The sequence below is a fragment of the Mastigoproctus giganteus genome, chromosome 7 (assembly GCF_048544385.1).
Source record: "Mastigoproctus giganteus isolate SK-2022 chromosome 7, ASM4854438v1, whole genome shotgun sequence".
NCBI classification, from domain to species: domain Eukaryota; kingdom Metazoa; phylum Arthropoda; class Arachnida; order Uropygi; family Thelyphonidae; genus Mastigoproctus; species Mastigoproctus giganteus.
In genome coordinates this window covers 165,365,133-165,382,709 of record NC_143581.1, presented here as the reverse complement: position 1 = coordinate 165,382,709, position 17,577 = coordinate 165,365,133, and positions in this window count along the sequence as shown.

Sequence of the window (17,577 nt, the reverse complement as noted above, 5' to 3'; positions counted from 1 at the left end):
GTTGTCCGATACAAATACCTAGCAACACATGGTAATCATTTTAATTAGTAAAGATCTTTAATTATATTATTAATCCAATTTGGGAAGCATCAAAGGTAAAGCTATCGGACGTAAAGCTTATCAAGCTGGAAAACACTTATAACGATGTGGGTGCGCGCGTCAGCGACCTTCTTTCTCTTCTTCCACTTGTCGACAGTGTGAAGAAACTCTGTACAATCCAAGAAAAACACTGGATTTTGTTATGTGTGAGTAGTGTGATGTTTGCGTGAGTTCTGTATATTATGTTGTTTGTGCTTTTCTGGTCATTTGGCTACTTGGGAGCAGTCCATTAATAATATGCTCAGTGCCATTTTCCAGCCACCAATCTCTGACCTCACACCAATACAAGCCCAACTGCGTGCCTCCAATGATTGCTATACCACGCAGGAAACTGAAGAGCCCTTCACCCTGGTGGAACTTCATCGAGTAGTATTGAAACTCAAGGGCAGGAAATGCTTAGGTCCTGACCTTTTTCAGCAGAAGATCAGGAGGCTGCGATTGTCAGGAGGGTGCCAGACTACAACCACGCTTACTGCTCAACCTTTTCAACCATAGTTTGATAAAAGGATCCTTTCCAGTTGATTGGAAGACAGCTAATCTTCGACTTCTTCTCAAGAATCCGAATAAACCGCCACAACAGCCAACATCTTACAGGCCAATCGCCCTCCTAACTGTTCTCAGCAAATTCTTCGAGAGACACATTTTCTTCAGAAATTACAAGTATTATACAAACTCAAACCTACAGGCCAACAACCAGTATGGATTCCGTCCGGGGCGCTCGACAGTAGACGCACTTAATAACCTAATAACATTTGCTCAATCCACACCTGTGAACTACTTCCTTGTAATAGCAGTCGACTTCGCTGGGGTGTTTGACTCACTTTGCGGCCGAGCGTCCTTGGCAGGCTCAGGCAAGCACAGATTCCTCAAAATCTCTAATCATCCATTAAAAGGTATCTATGTGATAGATCTGTCAGTGTAGAGACTGCCTACTCTAGGGTGATCAGAAAGATCCACAGGGGATGCCCGCAGAGCTCGGTTCTAGGACCAACTTTCTGAAACATGGTCCTGTACGAGTTCCTAAACCAAGATCTGGGCGTGTTTAGTCCCAGGCCTATGCAAACGATTTGATCCTTTCTGTGCCTGCCAGCTCAAGGGTCGTTATGCAAATCGAAGCAATTGCAGGTGAACTACAGTGCATGCGCAGGTCGCGACACGGTATAAAAAACATCCGATAATGAGCTCCGTTAATCAATGTTACTCTTGTTCTTCAGATGGGAAAGGCAGCGGACTTAAGCAAGTTTGACAAAGGCCAAATTGTAATGGCCAGACGACTGCGTCAGAGCAAATCCGAAACGGCACGGCTGGTGGGATGCTCATGATCAGCCGTGATTAGTACCTACCGAAAGTGGTCCTAGGGGGGGAGGAACCCACGAACCGCCGCCGAGGTGTTGGACTACCACGGGTCATCGATGCTCGAGTTGAGCGAAGGCTCTCCCGAAATGGTACGTGGCAACAGCAGGGCGACTGTGGCGCAACTAGCCGGTAATTGGAATGTTGATGACGGGAGTAATGTGTCGCAACACACAGTATATCGAGCCCTGCTGAAAATGGGACTGCGAGTGCCCATGTTAACCACGGTTCACCGGCGACAGCGCCTACAATGGGCACGCGAGCATCGAAACTGGACCTTGAGTGATTGGAAGGTCATCTGGTCTGAGAATTACGTTTCATGTTGCACCATGTGGACGACCGGGTACGTGTGCGTCGTTTACCTGGGGAACGAAACTAAGCCGGTGACAGCGGTGTCATGCTTTGGGCGATGTTCTGCTGGGACACCCTGGATCCAGTCATCCATGTACCGGTTACTCTGATGTCTGCCACCTACCTAAACCTTCAGGGGCGTTTGACGCCATCTGGTGGCCGAGCGTCCTCGCGAGACTTAGGCGGGCTGGAGTGCCTCTAAACCCATATAACACAATCAGGAGTTACCTAACACAGAGAACGATCGAAGTACATGCACCGTATAGGAAGCTAACCAGACAAATCCACAGGGGGATTTGTCTGGTTAGCAGGGCTCTGTCCTAGGACCCTGTTATGGAATATGATTTTAGATGAATTCCTGGCCCTTGATATTGGCAAAGTCGGCGCCCAGGCCTTTGCCGATGATTTGATACTAACTGTTGCTGCTGACTCACGAGTGCAGATCGAAGAAAAAGCCAACCACGCGATAGGAATTTTGGAAAACTGAGCTACAATCCATTGCCTGCGGATTTCGCCAATTAAGACCTGCTCGGTACACCTGAAGGGCAGACTCGACCTTGCCAGACCACCGCAAGTGAAAATCCAAGGCACCACAATAAAACTTGGTACAGAAATCAAATATCTCGGAATCATCATTGCCAAAAATCTGTCTTTCCATCTAAAGCACATTAAATAAAAGATACGGAAATATTCTGCATTGGTCATAAGAGTGACCAGGAGGGACTGGGGGTTAAACAAGCGGACCCTGTCCCTCTACTACAAATCTGTCTCCACAGTCAGGAAGCACGCACTCCAGGTTCTGGCCGGAGTCCTCCCGCTGGACTTGGAAATGATTAGATGCGCCCTGACATATAATATGGCAAAATAAATACCGTGTACTGTCCTGAACTTCACTTTGGATCTCATCAACAACAGGAAGCTTCAAAAAACCAGACTGCTCGACCACCTCCGACAGGAATGGCAGGATCAGTGGAAAGACTCCATTAAAGGGGAAATTACAAGAAGTTCCTCCCGAGCGTAAACAGTATTTCCAAAACCCCCGAGTTGGTCCCAACCGGGGCTCCACATCACCTTTCTGCTCACAGGACACGAGCCACTTAATGCAAAACTATCTAGCTTCCGAATCACTGAGGATCCCCGTTGCCTCTGTGGCCCCGAAGAGAGATGGCAACATCTCATGTATGACTGTGACCACTATGAGGACCTGCGATGCATGCTGATCACTGCTATCACCTACTTCCCGCAGAACATGGCACAGCATCTTCTCGACTCGGAACATGAATACAAATCCCTTACCATCTTTGCTAGAAGGCAAGCACTTATAGCAAGCTAACATGCACAGCACCCGGAAGCTGATGATGAATCTCAAAACTAGGACTGGAGAAAACTGGAATACACAAGAAAACTGTACCAAATAACCTACAACCACGAACATGACCATCATTTAGCCTTGTTCAGGAGGGAACTGACAACCAGGAAGACCTACGTCTGAACCAGAGACAAACTGACACAGGACGTGACATGAACTGGATACAAATTATTCACACTGGGCCACTAGCCGGATGACTAAACCAAATGACCAACGCACGAACTAAGAAAATGATATCACCAGGACCCAAGGCTGCATCCTCATAACATGCACACTAGGCGACCTGAACAGGTTACATGACCAACCATAGGACGAGACTGCCTCATGTATAACCTTGCGACTGGGATTTGACTCCTACAATGGAAAAAATCACCAAAGAAGATCCGGTTCAGATCGCTTGGACTCTCACGTGCTCTCAACTGTCAATGCCTGACGGCGATCTGTACCGGGCTCCCTTGCCTGGTACCTTTACTCCCTTTCCCCTGCCAACCCTTTTCTTGTCCTGGTGGGGCAAGGGCCTGCCTCACTGAACATCCTGGGGTCGCCTTCTCTATCGTCTCCATACTTCTGTCTTTTCCCCTCAGCCTTCAGTCTCCTCCCCTACTCTGCCTAATAAGCCAGCGTATAACCCCACACAAACTGCAAAAACTTAATTTCGTCCAAATTAAACCGCATAAACCTCAATTGACTTTTCTAATTGCAGCGCTCACCCCTACCTTTTTTTTTAAATTATTTTTAGGCCCTAGTCTCTGAAATCTCAGGAAACTAGGTGGCAGGGCCTGCCAGAGTAAAATTTCATTCTGTGTACCTGGTCTGCCTCAACGAGGCCAAGTGTGGGCAACGTTGGGCCTCAGTAGGGGTTCAGCGGCTAAACGGCCAGATGAACAACGATACACAACACTACACATATACAAAATCTCTGGCCTTCCCAGTGAACTGGCATACCTACAATGAAAGCAACGCGGAGAAGGGGGAAACCCGTTGTGCCGTTAGGCTTCAATACACTTTACCTAAATCTTCTCTCGAAGTGGGATTTTGCTGGTGCCTGGGTTTGGGCTCCCTAGGTAAGGGATCGTAGCATCCACTAGTCTTCCACTTAACCAGTGGACTTTGGATGTTTTTATTTTGTTATTTTAATTATTATTTTTTTTTCTTATTTGTATTTATTTATTATTATTACTTTATATATATATATATATTTTTTTTTTTTTTTACCTATTATTATTTATTTTATTACGTTTCTTTTTCTCTTTGAATATCCCAAACTCGTTTTGAGCATTCAGTACGAGCTACTCGAGGTCTGCCACATTACATGAGTAGTTGTGGCCCACCTCCCGGTGGTGTAGACGGACATTGGGCAGGCTTTCCAAGTGATCGCCTGCCTGGTGACAAAGAGGCCAGAAACAACTAAACAACACACACTGAATAAACATAATATTACACACATTTCTGGCCTTTTACAGTGATCTGTAATCATCACAGCGTACAAAGGCGGAGTTGAACTGACATTCAGGTGACGTCCCACATAAGATACTACATATGTCTACATGTCATGTCTACCTAAACATCATTCCATCCTGCAGTCCCACTGACAACCCATTAGCAAAAGCATCAGTGCCAATAAAACGATGCCTATCAGAACCAGAAAGCAGAGCCATACTTCTCTGAAGAGGAACTCACTGCAGCCGCCTCACTGATAAAATCAAACAAATGTCCAGGACTGGACTTGCTTGAACCAGAAATGATTAAAAAAGTGGTCGAGATCGCACCCGACCTGCTTCTCAATCTCTATAATAACTGCCTTCAAACAGAAATCTTCCCAACAGATTGGAAGAAGACTAACGTAAAATTAATCTTAAAGAACTCTTCCAAACCTCCAGACTCTTACAGGCCTATCGCCCTTCTCACTGTAATAAGCGAACTACTAGAACGCCTTCTATACTCTCGACTCTTGAAGCATTATGACAGGGCTGGGCTTTCCTCCACGAACCAGTTTGGTTTCAGACGGGGGTCCCTGGCAGTGGATGCGCTTCAGCACCTACTGGATAAAGTGGTCACATGCAACAAAAAAATACTTCCTCATGACCTCTGTGGACTTCGCCGGGGCGTTCGACTCCCTTTGGTGGCCGAGCGTCCTGGCGAGGTTCAGGGCCGTTAGTGTACGGGAAACCTCTACAATCTCGTCAAAAGCTACCTCTCAGACAGAGAAATCACAGTGAAAGCCCCCTTCCAGACACTGACTAGGAACATTTACAGAGGCAGCCCGCAGGGCACGGTTCTGGGCGCCCTACTGTGTAACATCGAACTGGACGGCTTCCTTACCCAGAATCATGCCGAGGTCAAAACTCAGGCTTTCGCCGATGACCTCATCATTACCGTTACGAAAAATTCAAGAGCAGAATTGGAAAGCATGGCCAACACCTCCCCGGCTCTATCTAGCCTGCTTTTTACTCCTCTTTACCTAGCAGGGTGGGAGGGGACGGCCTGCTGTCTCCTCCCCCTCCTGCCACCCCTCTTTCTCCTCTGGTGGGGCATGCCGCACTATTTCAATAGGGGTCATCTTCCCTATAGACCCCTTACTTCCAATTTCCAACCCCACAGTCTTCCACCTCCCTTCTCATCTCTTTCTCCTTACAACAGCGCCTGCCCCACACGTACAAATTTAAAACACCAAAATTCATGCCCGACCTATTAGGAAATCTTATCACCTCCAGCGCTTATCCCTTATAGCCCCTCTAAGTAGCGTATAATGTACCATCTGTGCCCAAAAGAAAAGAAGAATTTTTATTTATTTATTTTATATATATATATATATATATATATATATTCTTTTTTTTTTTTTTAAGGTCCTAGCCACTGAAATCTCAGGAAAATAGGTGTTAGGACCTGCCAGAGCAAACTTTAAGGGAACATCTGGCTGGCCTCCACATGGCCGAGTACGTAAACGACAGGTCCCATCTGGGGCCTGGTGGCTAACAAGCCAGAGGAACAAGGGGCACAACATATTAGACAACACATGATCCACACACTTTTAAACCTCTGGCCTTGACAGCGTACTGTCCTCGATACAAAGAACATACGCGGAGATGGGGTAAATCCCTGGTGCCGTCTGACTCAAAATACGCTTTACACTTTACCTAAACATCATTGCTCACCAGGTACACCCTTTCATGGCAACGGTCTTTTCCTCTGGCGGTGGCGTCTTTCAGCAGGATAATGCACCATGCCACACGCCCGTATTGTTCGAGACTGGTTCGCGGAACATGAGGAAGACTTCCAGGTATTGCCCTGGCCTCCAAATTCCGCAGACATCGATCCCATTGAGCATCTGTGGTTTGTGTTGGAACAACAACTCCGATCTGCAGCGTCTCAACCACGGACCTTACAGGAGTTAAAGGATCCGCTGGTTACGTGTTGGTACCAGATACCACAACACACATTTAGAAATCTTGTAGCGTCTATGCCTCGCCGGATACGAGCTGTTTTGGCTGCACGTGGAGGACCAACATCGTATTAGGTAGGTGGTCATTAATGTTTTGGCTCATCGGTGTATAAGCATAAAGAACACTCGGTCACGATTTTGAACGGGCGATGTTGATGCAAACTGAAGTAAGGAATATTCTGTCCATGGAAGAGATGCATTTATACATTCCCGGAGTAAAAGTCAGCATCCAGTGCACAAATACGCTATACCTTTGTCTAAAACCAACTAAACTTTGTCACAGAGTATAAAACAAGTCAATTAAAGCTGCTCAAGTTGGAAACGAATCCAGTCTTTTTCCGCACACTGTACGAGAAACAGAAAGATAGAAGCGATGCTCTCCATCTCCCGAACAGCGAGGGATCATTTGAATGCGATATACTAATGTGTCCCTGGTCACAAACAGAAGTTAGTGATAAGCAGTTAAAATTCAGTGGATTGATTATAGCACCATTGTCTATGATATCCCGATTTTTTGGGACATTGGGGATTTCAAAATTATTGTATCTATTCACTTATAAATGTATGTACCATCATCGATCGGCTTACCTATAATGTCTAAACGTTATCTTTTTCCAATACAGAGGCGGATATCAGTTGTTCAAAACACGTTCAGTTGGTTCCAATCGAAATTATAGAAACTAGAAAAATCTGAACAACAATAATCCAGCTTTGTTAATTATTGATTTCTCATCTAGTCGAAAATCAAAGAAAGAGCATTCAACTCGAGTTATAAATCGAGTTCAATTAATGTTTTGTGATTCCCAGAGATGTATTTCGTCTTTCTGTTCTTTCATGTAGCGTGTTTCAAAATGACATTAACCCTTTTACGTCGTGGCTGCGCACACCGACTTCGGCACGTGACTTGGAGAAAACGTTACGTGAAATGAATAAACTGTCCCGTATTAGAAGCCGCTCTGTTTCCTTCCAGTGAGTAGACAGACTCTTATAATTAAGACATGCCAGGTATTCTGCACCATCAGCGAATACTTATATATTTTTTTCGCTGCCTGAAAGGATTTCCTGGTACGCTAGCCAACAAGATAGTCTCGTAGAAAAGTTAAGACCTTCGTATAAATCATATTCAGTGTGTTTGTCCTGACACAGAAGATAAATCGTTATGGCACACACACAGAAACAAAATATAATGTTTCAATTAAGAAAGTGTGCGCAGGAAAGGTAAAGGAAGTCCAAATGAATAAATCCCACTTAAGAAGGAATTTTTAGTCCGTTAAATGACTTTTATTTTTCTTTATCGTAGATGTCGGAAGTGGGCACACAGAATTCGTGGAAACAATAAAAATTTCTCTTATATACAGCAGGATCCAAATTAAACATGATCTACTGAAACACTTGGAGAAGCAACCACTAGAGTGATTTGCATTGGGCAGTGCTTATTTGGTATAAATCACAAGGTTATAGCTTCCACTTATTTATATTACATGAATACATAGCAACTGATAACGCTGGTTCTGATTTTGATGTTCCCAAAACCATTTTGACCTATCACGTACAGCTTGTTTTACAAATAATTAAAAAAGATTTTTAGATACACATTCCATGTATACACGATATGTACATTACTTCCTCTTTGATCGACAAGTATAGACGTGTCCAGACATGTTTAGATATGTACAGACATGCAAACCTGCGATGTGTTTCTTCTGCGTTAAGTTGCTTTCTGGCGCAGTCGCGTTAAATAGTACCTCTCCAAACGTGATTTCAATGTTCTGTCTGATAATGCAACTCGTGGTTGTGGGAACAATTCAAACATGTTTTATTACATTTGCAGTAACTGTTGAGGCGAAATAATGGAATGATAAACATCATTTGTGAAAAATGTATGCTGCATGGAATTAAATTAAAGTTAGGCTTCATAAAGTATGACGTAGATGTGCGGAGAGCTTGTGGAATTGTGGTAAAAGAAAGCCAGGGCATTTGGCATTCCCAACGTGTGGAGGGGACCTCAGAATCATATGAGGGGTGATCATTTAACTCGCGGACTAGTGCAAGATTTTGTGTTTACCACGCGAACTTTCCATAATTGACGCTAGAGGCGCTCTCCCTGATCGCTACTGAGCAGACTCTGTGTGCGCATGCCAGTACTTGTCGAGCGAATGTTGCGTGAAGACAGTTTTAGTAGCCGCGTGTCACTGACGATCGTTTCGAAGTCCATGTCTCGTATGATTGCTTTCTGTACACTGGGAGCAAACTAGGTTTGTTACTTAGTGCATTGATCTCATTTTGTGGAGGAACTTCGCCACGAGTTGCCTTTTTACTGAACTATGCTAAATAAAAGGCACTGATCCAATGGAAAGAGTATATTGCTTTTTACCACTCAGATGCGGTTCGATTCTAATCGGATTCTCATCGGTGGGCAGGTAGACGTTTCTTAAGACTTGAGCAATCCAGTATATAGTTTGAGACTCTTTCCTTAGACTTCACTATATTTTTTATAATCGATTTATTGCTGGGGAATGTCATCTACTTAGTAAAAATTCATTACTGGAAATATATTTTAAATCCTACTTCCAGCACAATACTTTATGAATAATTCGCAACATTTCAGTAGTGAAACCGTTTTTCTATTAGCTGTAATAAATCACTGGCGAAATATTTATATCCGTTTTGCATAAATAGAGGTACTGTTAGCAGTTAATCTGGAAAAAAACAATAATGGCGTCAACTGAGTGTCAAATAGACTTGAATGACTACCAGAAACAGAGTAAATCGGGTTTATTTAAAAAGCAAAATGTGTCATTTGTAACAAAAAACGTAGAATTTCGGCAAGCAAGGAAATACTCTTTTTTAAACAAATAATGCTGAAGATTTAAAATTATTTTTAAATCTCTTTACTGTCATCTGCTTCTTGATAGAAGTGAACGGAATAAAGGAAAAAAAAGAAGCGTAAATGGAGTATAAATTTCTGAAAATTAATTTATAAATTAACGCATCAGATGCTGAATTATTTAAGAACGAACTGATAAAGACTGAAGTAAGACAGATATCGCTGACACACTACTATTCTTCTTTGTAGTAAATTTATCTACTTAGATTATACTTAAATAACACGGAGGAACTTTTCACGATTTGAAATAGGGCTCTTGAGCAAGGATCTAGTACATATACAGATTTCAAAATAACGCCTAATTATTCTTTCACTAATGCTTTAAGAAGTGAAACGAATGATTTCTGACAATCTATTTCTAAATCTGCATTTAGAAAAGAATTGCCCAAAAATTCTGTAACATTAATTTAAAACGGAATCAAATTCCTTTCTGTATACCACTCTGTGGAAAAAGAAATAAACTCATTTGTAGCTATCAACCGGGCAGAAATGCAATTACAACGAGCTAAGCAGCTCAAAAGGTTTCTTAGGTGGGTACAGAAAAGGTTCACTAAACGACTTATGCTATCTACAACCAATACAGATAGCAATGCTAAATTGATTAAAGAATATTGTCTGTGAGTGGTGAAGGCTGTTATTTAAAACCTCTCTCGTGGAATGATTGAGAAAGCAGTGGAAGCATTTTTAGTCTCCACAAGCGAAAAACCGTCAATCACAGATTTCTGCAGGAAAAAATTATGGCATCCGTTTCCTTCCAACACCGTTTTCTTTTGCTGTTATTCCCGAAATAACCTGATGTCAGCACTAAACGACATGCTGAAACTTTGAACATACTGAGTCTCGGCGTCCAACACAAACGATTGGGAAAAGAGACAGAAGATATCACACTGCTTCACAATATATTCTCACCCGGTTCCAACTCGATTCAGATTTTGCTTAAAACAATGGGTTGACAGATACTCCAATATCCTACATCTAGTGCATATTTGTCACCATGTGATTTATATGGCGTTGGTCAAAATACACAAATTGGTGAAATAATGGGACGTAGGTCCAAATGTTAAAGCCCTTTTTTTCATTTTTAAAAAATAAAATTCTACAAGGTTTGAGCTTGTTTCGGTTCAACAACTCTCGTATGAACTATTAACCGCTTCTTATATTAGAGAGGCAAAATCAAACGGTTTTGAGGTTCTTCGAAAGTATTTTATCTAAGCACAAAGCAGAGTAAAATTAATGTTCGAAACTTGGCGAGGGAATAACACTTTTCTGCAGTGTTTTCATCGAACAGTTGGTAAGATCGTCGTCCTCCCTACATCGGATGGAAAAGACCTGAGTTTGAATCCCATCGATGAATGGAGGAATTTTTATGGGCCTTTTTCACAACGTGCTGAATTAGTCGATCTCAGCGAGGGTAGCATTGTTTTTTCTCCCGGAAACTGGTTTTTCGTCCAGCAAACAGAAAATCGACCTCAGAACACACAATTTAGAGGCAATATACACAGAGCCACATGGCCTTAGTCGTCGATATTCCTAAAACTCAACAACAACCAACCAACGGAATTTGAGCAAGTTGAATTCATAAAACATTCCCTCATGTTATCACATAGCAACAGTCATCTGACTCTGTTTAATCAGCAGAGTTCAAAGATCCAAGAAAAATGCTTATCAAAGCCATATTCGACCTACTGACCACGAAGGAACTTTCGTGAAAAGCAAATTATATTCCGCTGACGTCTTCGCTAATAAATGCATTTCTTATTTCAATTACACGCATTCCGCAGGCCTTTAAAGGACGACTTCATCGGCTGTCATTCGGAAAGCAAATGTTTGCACTGCGGAAACATTTTATTAACCGCTACGGCATGTCACTGCTTTGCATACAGAAAATTTCTTGCGGAACACGTCAGTTAAAAGTAAAGATGACGAGAGTCACAGGCGATTACTCCTATTTATTATTCAGCGTTGCAGTGTCGAGCGTCAAGAATACAGAGAGCATCCATTCTTCCAATTTTCGCGTTAATACGAAATTACAAGCTTGAGATCCACTTTCATCCCATCCTTCTCAGGTTGTAAGATTAAGTACTCAGCACCAGTATTTGGCGTGCAATTAACTATTCAACGGTCTCCTGTGATGTGCTGTTACCCAATATCCTGGATGAAGCACATGTTTCATATCAGATAACCGTATCTCTAACTTTCAAATTCAGAACACGTCTCATTCATTAAAATTACAGCACCAACTGGTAGGTGAAAGGGTTATTTGAAAAGTTATTCGTATTTCCATTGCAGAGTTTTGGGTAATCGTAGCATTAAATGTCTGTTGTACCTACTTTCCTAATCCAGAAATGTATGGACTACGATCTTGAAGAATTCACGATGGAGAATTAACTGAGAGAATTTTAATTTGCGCAAGTTGAGCGTATTTTGGCTATGAGAAGTGAGTAGGATTAGCCAAACCTTGATGATTTTTGTAAACTGAAGAGGGCTGTGGAAAAAAGTAGCGAAACATTGCAGAATACGCTAAGTTGGTATCTTTAGAATATTGTGAAGTTGCAGTATAACTACCAAAATTCACATGAGCGTGATTTTCTATATGATGAACCATATTCTAGTTGACTACCGACTAATGAATCGAAAACGCCATTCCATTTTTCTCTGCTGTAAGCGGCCAGATGATAAACAGTGCATCAGCTTTGTCTTGAGGCTGAAGTTCACTCTAATTAACATTACCTATGACGGGCATCCTGTAAATGCGCAAGTTCGCATCGCGTTAGGATTCTCTTTTGATTGATGTGTGCAAAAGTGTCAGTAGCGCGAACTTATGTAAGAACCTCATAATGAAAACGCAGACAAGCAAAAGTATTTTTCTATCGAATAGTTGCAATGGACGAACCTAGTACAGAAGATCTTAGGAGCCCAAACTGATCATAATGTTTTCATTTGCAGTGGCGCTACATAGATCTCTCATATTCCATTCATTGTCCTATTTAATAATGCAGGTGGCCCGTGTGACCATGTCAGCAGACTTATGAATTGGTCTGAGCGAGAGAAGCTAAACGATTGGCAGTAGCTTGTGCAAACCGTGGAAAACAGATATCCTTGGGGCCTTATACATGAAATCATCAGAATAAACTCAACACACCCAATATCATCAGTTTAATAACAAGGTTCTTTGGAAACCGCAAACCGGTCTGATGCTATGAACAAGATCATTAGTCATCTTGTAATTCAGGATGATCCACATCAAAATTCCCCACAACAGTCTATTTGTTTGTTTGTTGTAAGGTTTTAGGCAGTGAGAAACTAAAGCTGTAAATATTGTCTGTAAATGCGCGTGTTTTGTGCGTGATTTTCTGTTCGCTGAATGAAAAACCGACCCGTCTCCTGAGACCGAATAAACTCAGCCACGTTGTAAAAAAGACCCATAAAAATGCCTCGCATCATCGACGGGTTCGATCTCAGGTCTTTTTCACCCGGCGTGCGAAGGGCGGCGATTCAACCAACTGTAAAACACATGATGGCCCCACATCAGGATGAAATAATAGCAGAAAACCAGCTTTATGCTCCGATAGATTAGGATAATGTTTTCTCTGCCCAGGAGGAGGGTGATGCCATTCTTAAAATTAAACTGACAAGCCAACCTGCCTCGACCTCATTGAAGGGGAGGGCGGGAAAAAAGTTTGGAACATTGCTTCCGACTTCCTCTGCGACCTCTTTAACTCCTGCCTTATTGAAGCTTCCTTCCCAACCAGTTGGAAACACTCCACCGTTAGATTAATCCCCCAAAAATCTCTCTGCTATCCCAAGTTTGGCACGAACACCCCGTCCCGTTTCTAGGGAAGGTCATGGAGAGACTCCTATTGCTGGGGCTGCTGACTTATTACGAAATCAAAGAGTTCCACGGACAAAAAAACTAATACGGCTTCGCCGCGGAAAATCAACTATTCATGCTATCCTCTAAATCGTAAAGATCAAGGAACAATGAACAGTCAAATATATCTTAGCTTTTTTTGTGGACTTCAAGAGTGCGTTTGACTCGGTCTGGTGGACTAGCATTATCAGACAAGTCAAACTGGCCAAGCCCTCACACAACGAATCTAGCAATGCCTTAAGGATTACTTCAATAACAGAAAATTAACCATTAAAACTACATACCATCAGATAACCCTGGCAACATTCCAAGAAGCCGGCTGTTTAGAATAAGGTGCTGGATGAATGGCTCGCCACTTCATTCCAGCACATCACCATTGTTTCTTATGCCTACATGCTAGTCCTGCTGGTTGGTGGTCTCACCTGGGCTCCCTGGAAGGGAGAGACCACTAACCAGCAGGATTAGCATGTCGGCAGTGTCCTCTAAGATCTTCAAGAATGAGCTAATCTACAAAAACTTACTGGATCTTCATCTAAAACAAAAATGATTCTTATAAAAAGGTACCCGGTTATCAGGCTGGACCAACAATCTCTAACGTGCTATCAGTCTTTAAATGTATCGGCATTATCATTGATTACAAATAGAGTTTTATTCCAAATTCTTGACTACGTCAAGGAGAAGATTAAAGGATACAGAGTATTACTAGCTTGGGTTACTAAAACAGACTGGGCTCTCTTGATACATGAGACTCACTGGCAGCTCTGAGTCTCATGTAAAAAGCCCATTTTCTCCCAATCGTCTCTTATGGGGGCCCCCGACTGGTTTAGCAGAGTAATAAAAAGAAACAATTGCAACAAATTTAGATCCCGAGACTCTTTCTCCTTAAAATGACTAGGGCCTGCCGTACGACCTCCATCACTACAAATTATCACCGACATGCTATCCCTGGCCCTATATATGACCTTCCTTGGATTGACGCACAGCTAACGTCAACATCAACCAGTGGAATCTACAGGGCTCACTACCATGTCCGATCAGGAAATCAGGGCAGAAAATAAGAGGCTATGGGCCACAGTACATAATTTTTAGCACAGTCACTGAAATCTTAGCAATAAAGGGGAAATTAACCAAAGCTTCATTCCTGAGATAAGCTTCCTCACTCCCAGCACCCTTACTTGCCTAACCGCTAACTTGGAAACTTACTACAACATAGCTGGCCACAGTTCAATTACATTACAGCCAAGTTAAAGTATCTGGTCTGGACGATGATGATAAGTGTTCATACTGCTGGCCAGAGGACTGGATACATCTCGTACAGAACTAACATTTATCTTGATCTCAGTAATCAGCTTGTGTCTACCAATCTTAATTCGCTTCAGCCTTACCACAACCTCATCAAAAGTAAAGAGGCGTTCACTGTCCTCCTTCATGTCAGCTCAAATCTATTCAAGAGGAGAAGATCGCTGCTGGCTGCTGCTCATCAATTAACTCACCTACCAGGACTGTACCCAGGACTTGACCGCTGACGCTGGGTTTTCCCAGCGTTGGATTACTGGGTCTTTGACCCAGCCCTTGCTTTTTTGCATCACATGCCACTACTACTACTGTGTAGTGACAGTTTTTGAAAAGTTCTGTGATTGTCTTAGTGAGGTTTAGAGCTAGAAATATCAATTTTATGTGAATAATTTGGATTAACGGATTATTCTGCGGATTAACGACAGTAACGGTGAGCTGATGGAAGTATTGAAGGTCTACTGAATGAAACGGCGATCGTTCAATGCAAGGTTGGTTTCTTTCTGAATTATAGTATTTATGAGTAACTTATTTCTGTGTTATGTACTGCTTGTTAAAAGACATAAGGCAGATCGTATAGTAAGAAAGTTAATAGAGGAGGGGGGAAGGAAGAGGAGATTGGCGCTTTTCTCCCTTCCTTCAAGAGTTCCTTGGCTGTATGACACTGGGCCCGTAAAAAATGTTAAAATACAATCAAGGATAAAAATGTCAAGCCAGCAAGTAGTGGAGGTGGAACTAGTGCTTCTGGTGAGAATATGCATTGTGCAGTTGCTGGAAATGCTGGCTGTCTTACACAGGCAGGGGGTGGAAGTAGTGTTGGAAATGCAGTTAAGGTAATTTGCACTACTGAACAAGGGGTGCAGTTTGAGGAAGAGGACGTGGTTTCTGATCTGTCAAGTGTTTTATCAAATGTTAGGATTACGAATCTTCAGGATATTTAGTCAGAAGACTGATATTGACAGTTTTTTCTTGGAATCAGGGAGGAAAAGCACAGGCACTAAGGTGCGAGAGAGCGAGATTATCGTGGTAAGCATACATGAGCAGAAACAGAGGTATCCTGATGTATCTACAATATATGAGTTTATGACCAAGTTGAAGAAAAAATTAATAGATTACATGACTGGTGAAAATCACAAGGTTACTAAGGCGACGACCAACTTTTTACTGGATGTGTGGGTGCATATGGAGACAATATCAACTGCACTTGTTATTGACAGTGAAAGGTTGAAAACAAAAGTAGAATAAATGGAAGTACGTGTTACACTTTTTGATGACATTGTTAGACAGCAACCCCATGCGTTGCTGTCTAACAATTCCCATGGGTTCTCATTTCCCACTGTTCTAACCAAAATTCTCCAGACAGTTAATTTTGATTTAGATATCATACTCACGTATGCACTCCGTATCCTCTGATACTCTACTTTAAGTACATTAACTTCCTCCTCCCTATTGTTACGCTTACTTCTTTGGTACCTTTTCCGCGCTTTATGAACCCGCTTCCGAAGTTGGCTTAACTCACCAGGCCACCATTTAACTGGAATCCTATTACAGTTCTTTTGCTTCATAGATGTGCTGGAAGCCTCAAAGAGAGAGCTCTGAAGTAACTCCACTGCATTCTTTCCAGACATCTGACTAAATGCCCAAATACCCAGATTCCCAAGTCGGACATGAATATATTCGTCAAACCTATTGTACTTTGTACTTTCGATAGCAAATCGTCGTAACTGTTCCTGAGACGGAGCTAGTTTTGTTATGTCCCTGACAGAAAATACAATGGCCCGATGATCAGAGCAGACCCAGTCTTCTCTTAATCGCCAATCGTCCAGTATACCAGCTGCCCTTACGTTACAGATTGTCGAGTCAATATTTGATTCTCCATTAACAGTGAAGAAAGTACTATCTGAACACGATAGATTTTGTATAAACAATCCACAACAAGCCAAGAATTCATCTAGTTGATGACCACGATCATTTGTAATTACATCAAACAACGATGCTGATCTTGAGTTAGAATCCATCGCAAATATTACTGAATTACTACCCAAGCGATTTTGAACCAGTTCCATGTACCTGATGTAGAAATTAATGTCTGTTGAGTGATGACAATACATACAACATAGACAGAATGATGCAAGGTCTGACTGTACCCCTATGCACACCATCTGTGAAGAGCACAACGAATTTATAACAGTAATAACTATGTCCTTATTAAACACTACAATTGTAGCTCTTAAGTCTGGTTCATCTGCACAGAGTACACGTGCTAAAAGTGGATATCCTGTAGGCCGACCTTTCACTAAGTATGGTTCCTGTATGCAGGCTATATCAATATTCTCTCTTCTGCACACTAGTTTGACTTCATCAGCCACCGATTTTGATCTCTGAGCATTAATCTGTAGCATAGGTAGGTTACCATTCGATTTTACATTGTACTGATTAAGAATTAAGTGATTATCAATATCTGCCATTAACGTTATCAAATTGCCGTGCTCTTTCTTTGACCAACTTAAGTGCATTCAAGTATTCTGGACACTGTTTAATCCTTACAGAATTATTTGCAGCTCGATTTTTTGCCTTACGACTGGAACAAATCGGTTGTTCTCGCTGATGAGTACAGAATGTGTAAGAGTGTCCTATACCTGCACAGTGACTGCAGACAGGGTCTGTGCGATAACATGTTCTGGCTGTATGACCAAATCCCTGACAATTGTAGCAGAAAGTAACTAAATGAAAGTCATTGAACTTATACGACATGAAGCCAATGAAAATCCTACCATGCAGTAAAAAATGACTTCTAATACGCCTTGACTCCTGGAGGACCCAATTATTTCCTGTTTTTGCCTTATTAATACTACAAAAACGGACAAATATCTCCATCTTCACTTCCTCTGTAGAGATGTTCATATTTAGTA